This window comes from Ovis aries, chromosome 24 (assembly GCF_016772045.2).
Source record: "Ovis aries strain OAR_USU_Benz2616 breed Rambouillet chromosome 24, ARS-UI_Ramb_v3.0, whole genome shotgun sequence".
Classification (NCBI taxonomy): Eukaryota; Metazoa; Chordata; class Mammalia; order Artiodactyla; family Bovidae; genus Ovis; species Ovis aries.
The window spans coordinates 13,779,114-13,787,252 of NC_056077.1; positions in this window are offsets into that span (position 1 = coordinate 13,779,114).

The following is an 8,139-nucleotide window of genomic DNA, read 5'->3' on the forward strand; positions in this document are numbered from 1 at the left end:
ACCAGGAGCACAGGTGGTCCCTGGAGGTGACCCCAGGTCTGGATTTTCACAGAGCCTCACTTCCCGGCACGAGGCTGGAGGCTGTCTCCAAGCCGGCAGAGATGAAGACAAATGTCACCCTCATCCTTTGCCAGAGCTCCAGGGGACAGGCGGTGGCTCCAGTGGCAACACTAATGAGATTAGGAGACAGCAGAGAGCCTGCCTGCCCTGGGGAGCCCTGCAGTCAGAGAACCCTCCAGATAAGAGTTCTACGACCTGAGGATCCCGAAGGTGCAGTGCAGAGTGAGCCCCTGTAGCGCCGTGAGGTGCCACAGCACGCGGGCAGGGAGGGGACCTCAGTCCTCATTTACAAACGAGAGACTGAGCTGCGACCCCAAGGACGCTGCCGCCCCTGTCCCTACACGTGTAAGATGGGGTAGCATGTCTAGCCCGCCCAGCTTGGCCACGAGCGTTCAGCTAAGGCGGGGGGATGCAGCTGGTGCCAAGTGCGCTTGCCCACCCCTCTCCCTGCCCCCGCTCTGCCAGCATCCTTGCTGACCATCCTCTGGGGTCCTTGATCTTCTCGGCTCCAGCACGCCATCCTTCTCCCCATCCCAGCCACCTGCACTGGGGCCAATTCCTGATCCTCACCATCGCTGATAACTGAACATCACAGTAACTCCGCCTCCACCCTCTCTCTAACCACTGCATCCTGGCTTCTGGACCACTTTCCTCCCTGGGGGACCATTGGCACCCAGAGCAGCAGCCAGCACATAGTAGGACCACAGAAATGATGTGTCAGATGGATGAACAGATGAACAAAGGTTTGGCAGCTACTACTAGCAAATGAGCATTGCTACAATACTAGGCATACATTCCTGTAGGGAAATGAGGGAGAAGCTCTTTAGAAAGGGGGTTAAGTCTTTCTGGAGATTCAGCAGGAAGCAAAGCCCGAGGCAGAGGAGGTATTTAATGCCCGCACTGTCATGCAAGCATTCATTTGAAACACACATGCTTATAATAGCCAGGACATGGAAGCAACCTAGATGTCCATCAGCAGATAAATGGATAAGAAAGCTGTGGTACATATACACAATGGAGTATTACTCAGCCATTAAAAAGAATACATTTGAATCAGTTCTAATAAGGTGGATGAAGCTGGAGCCTATTATACAGAATGAAGTAAGCCAGAAAGAAAAACACCAATACAGTATACTAATGTATAAATATGGAATTTAGAAAGATAGTAACGATAACCCTGTATGCGAGACAGCAAAAGAGACACAGATGTATAGAACAGTCTTTTGGACTCTGTGGGAGAGGGAGAGGGTGGGATGATTTGGGAGAATGGCATTGAAACATGTATACTATCATATATGAAACGAACTGCCAGTCCAGGTTCGATGCATGATACTGGATGCTTGGGGCTGGTGCACTGAGACAACCCAGAGGGATGGTATGGGGAGGGAGGAGGGAGGGGGGTTCAGGATGGGGAACACATGTATACCTGTGGTGGATTCATGTTGATGTATGGAAAACCAATACAATATTGTAAAGTAATTAGCCTTCAGTTAAAATAAATTTATATTAAAAATAATAAATAAATAAAACACATGTGCTGAGTACATTCCTTGTGGTCCAGTGGCTAAGCCTCTATGCTCCCAAAGCAGGGGGCCCTGGCTCGATCCCTGGGCAGGGAATGAGATACCACACTCCACAACTACAAAGATCCCGTGTGCTGCAACTAACACCTGGCGCAGTCAAATAAATAAATAATAGTAAAGCAAAACATCTGAGTTGCAGGTGAGCAAAATAAACCTGTGATCACTCACCTAGAGGCAGACATCCTGGAATGTGAAGTCAGCTGGGCCTTGCTGCTGCTGCTGCTGCTGCTAAGTCGCTTCAGTCGTGTCCAACTCTGTGCGACCCCACAGATGGCAGCCCACCAGGCTCCCCCATCCCTGGGATTCTCCAGGCAAGAACACTGGAGTGGGTTGCCATTTCCTTCTACAATGCATGAAAGTGAAAAGTGAAAGTGAAGTCGCTCAGTCGTGTCCGACTCTTTGCGACCCTATGGACTGCAGCCTACCAGGCTCCTCCGTCCATAGGATTTTCCAGGCAAGAGTACTGGAGTGGGGTGTCATTGCCTTCTCCCAAGTGGGCCTTAGGAAGCATCAATATGAACAAAGCTAGTGGAGGTGATAGAATACCAGTTGAGCTGTTTCAAATCCTGAAAGATGATGCTGTGAAAGTGCTGCACTCAATATGCCAGCACGTTTGGAAAACTCAGCAGTGGCCACAGAACTGGAAAAGGTCAGTTTTCATTCCAATCCCCAAAGAAAGGCAATGCCAAAGAATGCTCAAACTACCGCATAATTGCACTCATCTCACATGCTAGTAAAGTAATGCTCAAAATTCTCCAAGCCAGGCTTCAGCAATACATGAACTGTGAACCTCCAGATGTTCAAGCTGGTTTTAGAAAAGGCAGAGGAACCAGAGATCAAATTGCCAACATCTGCTGGATCATGGAAAAAGCAAGAGAGTTCCAGAAAAACATCTATTTCTGCTTGATTGACTACGCCAAAGCCTTTGACTGTGTGGATCACAATAAACTGTGGAAAATTCTTCAAGAATTAGGAATACCAGACCACCTGACCTGCTTCTTGAGAAACCTGTATGAAGGTCAGGAAGCAACAGTTAGAACTGGACATGGAACAACAGAATGGTTCCAAATAGGAAAAGGAGTACGTCAAGGCTGTATATTGTCATCCTGCTTATTTAACTTATATGCAGAGTACAGCACGAGAAACGCTGGGCTGGAGGAAGCGCAAGCTGGAATCAAGATTGCCAGGAGAAATATCAATAATCTCAGATATGCAGATGACACCACCCTCATGGCATAAAGTGAAGAAGAACTAAAGAGCCTCTTGATGAAAGTGAAAGAGGAGAGTGACAAAGTTGGCTCAAAACTCAACATTCAGAAAACGAAGATCATGGCATCCAGTCCCATCACTTCATGGGAAATAGATGGGAAACAGTGGAAATAGTGGCTGCCTTTATTTTTCTGGGCTCCAAAATCACTGCAGATGGTGATTGCAGCCATGAAATTAAAAGATGCTTACTCCTTGGAAGAAAAGTTATGACCAACCTAGACAGCATATTAAAAAGCAGAGACATTATTTTGTCAACAAAGGTCCATCTAGTCAAGGCTTTGGTTTTTCCAGTGGTCATGTATGGATGTGAGAGTTGGATTGTGAAGAAAGCTGAGCGCTGAAGAATTGATGCTTTTGAACTGTGGTGTTGGAGAAGACTCTTGAGAGTCCCTTGGACTGCAAGGAGATCCAACCAGTCCATCCTAAAGGAGATCAGTCCTGGGTGTTCATTGGAAGCACTGATGTTGAAGCTGAAACTCCAATACTTTGGCCACCTGATGCAAAGAGCTGACTCATTGGAAAAGACCCTGACGCTTGAGGGCAAGAGGAGAAGGGGTCAGAGGATGAGATGGTTGGATGGCATCACCGACTCGATGGACCTGGGTTTGAGTGAACTCCAGGAATTGGTGATGGACAGGGAGGCCTGGCTTGCTGTGGTTCATGGGGTCACAAAGAGTCAGACACGACTGAGCGACTGAACTGAACTGAAAATAAACCCAGGGCTTCACCAGGAAGACAAAGAAATGAGCTGTCGAAGGAGCAGAGAGGTAGGCTGGGCGGCAATGGACTGGAAGTGTCTGACCTTGACTGCACAGACGCCAATCAGAGTGTGTGCCTGCCCTCGTCCTATGGCCTCCGCCACACTGAGCACTGAGCCCTTGTTGCTGGTCACAGGAGCTCCGGGGGTGGAGCCGGGATGGCTGGGGCAATGGGGTGCTCTGGGAGGTCTCCAGGCTACAGCTACTTGCTGAGTCTGGAAATGTTTCAGTATTCCGATACCTCAGTAAGCGTGACCCAAACCACAGTATGGCAGGAACGTGCCAGGTCAAGGGGACTGCCTTGGGCAAGGGTTTTATGCCGCCGCCTCTAGCTAGCTCATCAGCTGGGTCCCAGGGGAGACCCAGACCTCCCAGCTCTGGTTCCTAGACCAGGGGCCTCTCCCTGAATGCCACTTGGTGCTGCCCTCCGATCTCCCTCCCTGGCACCGGCCTTGTGGGCTCAGCCATGCCCTCCCTGGGAGGTTTATTTCGGGGGTGATGGGCAGGAACAGCTGGGGCTGTGGGCCGCTGAGGCCCTCGGAGGGGAGGCTGCTCTGGGAGTCCCCAGGTACCTCTGAGGAGTCCCCTGAAGGGACACCCCAGGTGCTCTCTGTCCACCCAGGGTGAGGTGGGAGGGAGCTTGCCTGGCACCCACAGCTACCAACGTCCCCCAGACGTCCACGGAAGGGACAAATGGCTCGGGGAGGAGGGAGGAAAGATGGAGGGACCCAGTCCTCCCAGTGTGGGGCTGGGCCCCTGCTCCAGAATGAACAGCTGACTTTCCCCCGAGCCAGCACTTCCCAGAGGATGGAGCAGGGAGGCTCATTCCTTCCATCCCAGAGACCCAGGGCTGGGGCTGGGGCTGGGGTCTGGCCAGAGGATCTGAGGGGTGGCCGGGCTCCTTTTTCACAGTCCTGTGGGCTGACTTCCAGTGTGTGTCGCTCCGTCGTGTCCAACTCTGTGACCCCATGGACTGTAGCCTGCCAGGCTCCTCTGTCCACGGAATTCTCCAGGCTAGAATACTGAAGTGGGTAGCCATTCTCTTTTCCAGGGGATCTTCCCCACCCAGGGATTGAACCCAGGTCTCCTGCATGGCCAGTGGATTCTTTCCCATCTGAGCCATCAGGGAAGCTCTGACTTTCAGAGAAGCCCAGTTCTCCCAGTCACCCTGGACCCTTCACCTGCTCAGCCTCCCAGCCGCTCCCCCTAAAGGAAAAAGGAAAGAAAGTGAACAGCTCAGTTGTGTTCAACTCTTTGCAACCCCATGGACTATAGCCTACCAGGCTCCTCCGTCCATGCGATTGCCCAGGCAAGAATACTGGAATGGGTTGCCATTTCCTTCTCCAGGGGATCTTCCCAACCCAGGGATAGAACCCGGGTCTCCCACATTGTAGGCAGATGCTTTACCGTCTGAATAAAGCCGCCTTCAACCACCAGGAACCATCCCCTCCCCGCTCCTCTCTGAGCCTGGCTCCCTCTTCTGTCCTTTGGGGCTGAGCTCAATTGGGACCTTCCTGTCTCAGGGGACCTCGCCCCCCTCAGCTTGCTGCCCTTGTCTCCCAGAGCCTTGTTCTCTTTGAGATGACCTTGAAGGGGCCCCGCCTCTTCCTCTCATCACCATATGGGCTCTGTGGAGGGGCCCGTGGGAGATGCTGAAGGTTGGGAGCACAGAGACTCACCCAGCCTTTCGGCTGCATGATCCCTAGATCAGTCAGGGCACCTGTATGCAGTCGGTGCTCAACATTTACCGAGACCAAAGGAAGAACCATCCCACAGCAGGTTTAAGGAGAGGGCCAGGGGCTTAAGGTCTAAGACCACGAGGTCATGGCCTTGACCTGTGTCCTTGACTAGATTAGAGAAATCTAATCCGCAATTCACACTGAATGATCTCTGATCACTGGGTCCCTGGGTCGCTACCTCGATGACCCACCTCTCCTTGCGGTACTTCTCAAAGCTTCTCATGTGCTTCACCGGTCCCACCCCTGCCCACCCGCCCCCAGAAGGCAGAGGAAGGTGACCCTGGTGGAGAGGAGCTGAGATTATGGGGGGCAGAAAGCAAAGGAGAGCCCTTGACGGGGCAATGCTGGCTCTGAGCCAGATTAAGGGAAGGAGGTAAGAGCGGCTCCAGGTCGGGGAAGAGCAGATGCAAAGACCAGGAGGCCAGGAAGGGATGGCTTCCCTGTGTCGTCCCCCGGAGACAGCGGCCCCCTCCTCGAGGAACACCACGCTCTTCTCTGCAGCTTAGTCCTCCTTTCTTGAGAGGTCTTTTCCTAACTTCCCAAGCTGGCCTCCACATCTTTCTCTGATTATAGCATGTGGCCCCATTCATTTTGATGTTTGTTAATAACCTTTATTTAGGAGACATTTTGGATTGACTGGTGGCTCAAGTGGTTAAAAAATCTGCCTGCAAGGCAGGAGATCCGGGTTCAGTTGAATGCAGAAATGTTCCCCCGGAGAAAGTGAAAGTCACTCAGTCGTGTCTGACTCTTTGCGACCCCATGGACTATACAGTGCATGGAATTCTCCAGGCCAGAATACTGGAGTGGGTAGGCTTTCCCTTCTCCAGTCTTCCGCATTGCGGGCAGATTCTTTACCAGCTGAGCCACAAGGGAAGCCCTCCCCTGGAGAAGGGAAAGACAACCAACTCCAGTTTTCTTGCCTGGAGAATCCCATGGACAGAGGAGCCTGGAGGGTCTACAGTCCATGGGGTCGAAATGAGTTGGACATGACTGAGTGACTAACATTTTTTTTTTTTTTAGTTTTTTATTTTTTAAATTTTAAAATCTTTAATTCTTACATGCGTTCCCAAACATGAACCCCCCTCCCACCTCCCTCCCCATAACATCTCTCTGGGTCATCCCCATGCACCAGCCCCAAGCATGCTGCACCCTGCATCAGACATAGACTGGCGATTCAATTCTTGCATAGTATACATGTTAGAATGCCATTCTCCCAAATCATCCCACCCTCTACCTCTCCCTCTGAGTCCAAAAGTCCATTATACACATCTGTGTCTTTTTTCCTGTCTTGCATACAGGGTCGTCATTGCCATCTTCCTAAATTCCATATATATGTGTTAGTATACTGTATTGGTGTTTTTCTTTCTGGCTTACTTCACTCTGTATAATCGGCTCCAGTTTCATCCATCTCATCAGAACTGATTCAAATGAATTCTTTTTAACAGCTGAGTAATACTCCATTGTGTATATGTACCACAGCTTTCTTATCCATTCATCTGCTGATGGACATCTAGGTTGTTTCCATGTCCTGGCTATTATAAACAGTGCTGCGATGAACACTGGGGTACATGTGTCTCTTTCAATTCTGGTTTCCTCAGTGTGTATGCCCAGAAGTGGGATTGCTGGGTCATAAGGTAGTTCTATTTGCAATTTTTTAAGGAATCTCCACACTGTTCTCCATAGTGGCTGTACTAGTTTGCATTCCCACCAACAGTGTAGGAGGGTTCCCTTTTCTCCACACCCTCTCCAGCATTTATTGCTTGCAGATTTTTGGATCGCAGCCATTCTGACTGGTGTGAAGTGGTACCTCATTGTGGTTTTGATTTGCATTTCTCTAATAATGAGTGATGTTGAGCATCTTTTCATGTGTTTGTTAGCCATCCGTATGTCTTCTTTGGAGAAATGTCTATTTAGTTCTTTGGCCCATTTTTTGATTGGGTCGTTTATTTTTCTGGAATTGAGCTGCAGAAGTTGCTTGTATATTTTTGAGCTTAGTTGTTTGTCAGTTGCTTCATTTGCTATTATTTTCTCCCATTCAGAAGGCTGTCTTTTCACCTTGCTTATATTTTCCTTTGTTGTGCAGAAGATTTTAATTTTAATTAGATCCCATTTGTGACTAACATTTTGGATTGACAGAAGAGTCACAAAGATAGAACATAGGGTCCCACACACACTTCATGTGGCTTCCCCTCGCGCTAACATCTCGAGGGACTATGGTACTTCGGTCCAAACTAAGCCGTTAACATGTGTTACTATAACTTTGTACACACTGGCCTTTATTCGATTTCCCCCGTTTTTTCCACGAATGCCCTTTTTCCTGTTCCAGCACCCAATCTAGGATATCATGTCACAGTTCCCCTCCCCATCCCCAAAATGATAGCTGAGTGTCAGACACACAAGTCTTTCAGGCGCTTGACCTCATCACCTCCCCCATTTTGCAGATAAGGAAACTGAGGCCTGGAGATGATAAGCACTTCAAAGTCCTTGAAGTACCCGCTCCCCCTGAGAAACCTGGTTCCTACCGCACAAGCCCCAATCTGCTCCATGTAACCCAGGCCTGTTCTGTATGCTATTCCGGGCCTTCCCGAACCTGAATCACATTTAATTTTTCATCCTGTTCTCTTTGCTTAATATTTTTTCTTGAAATCAACTGTTCTTTTTTTATGGCCTCACCCCATGGCATGTGGGATCTTAGTTCCCTGAGCAAGGATCGAACCTGTGCCTCTGCAG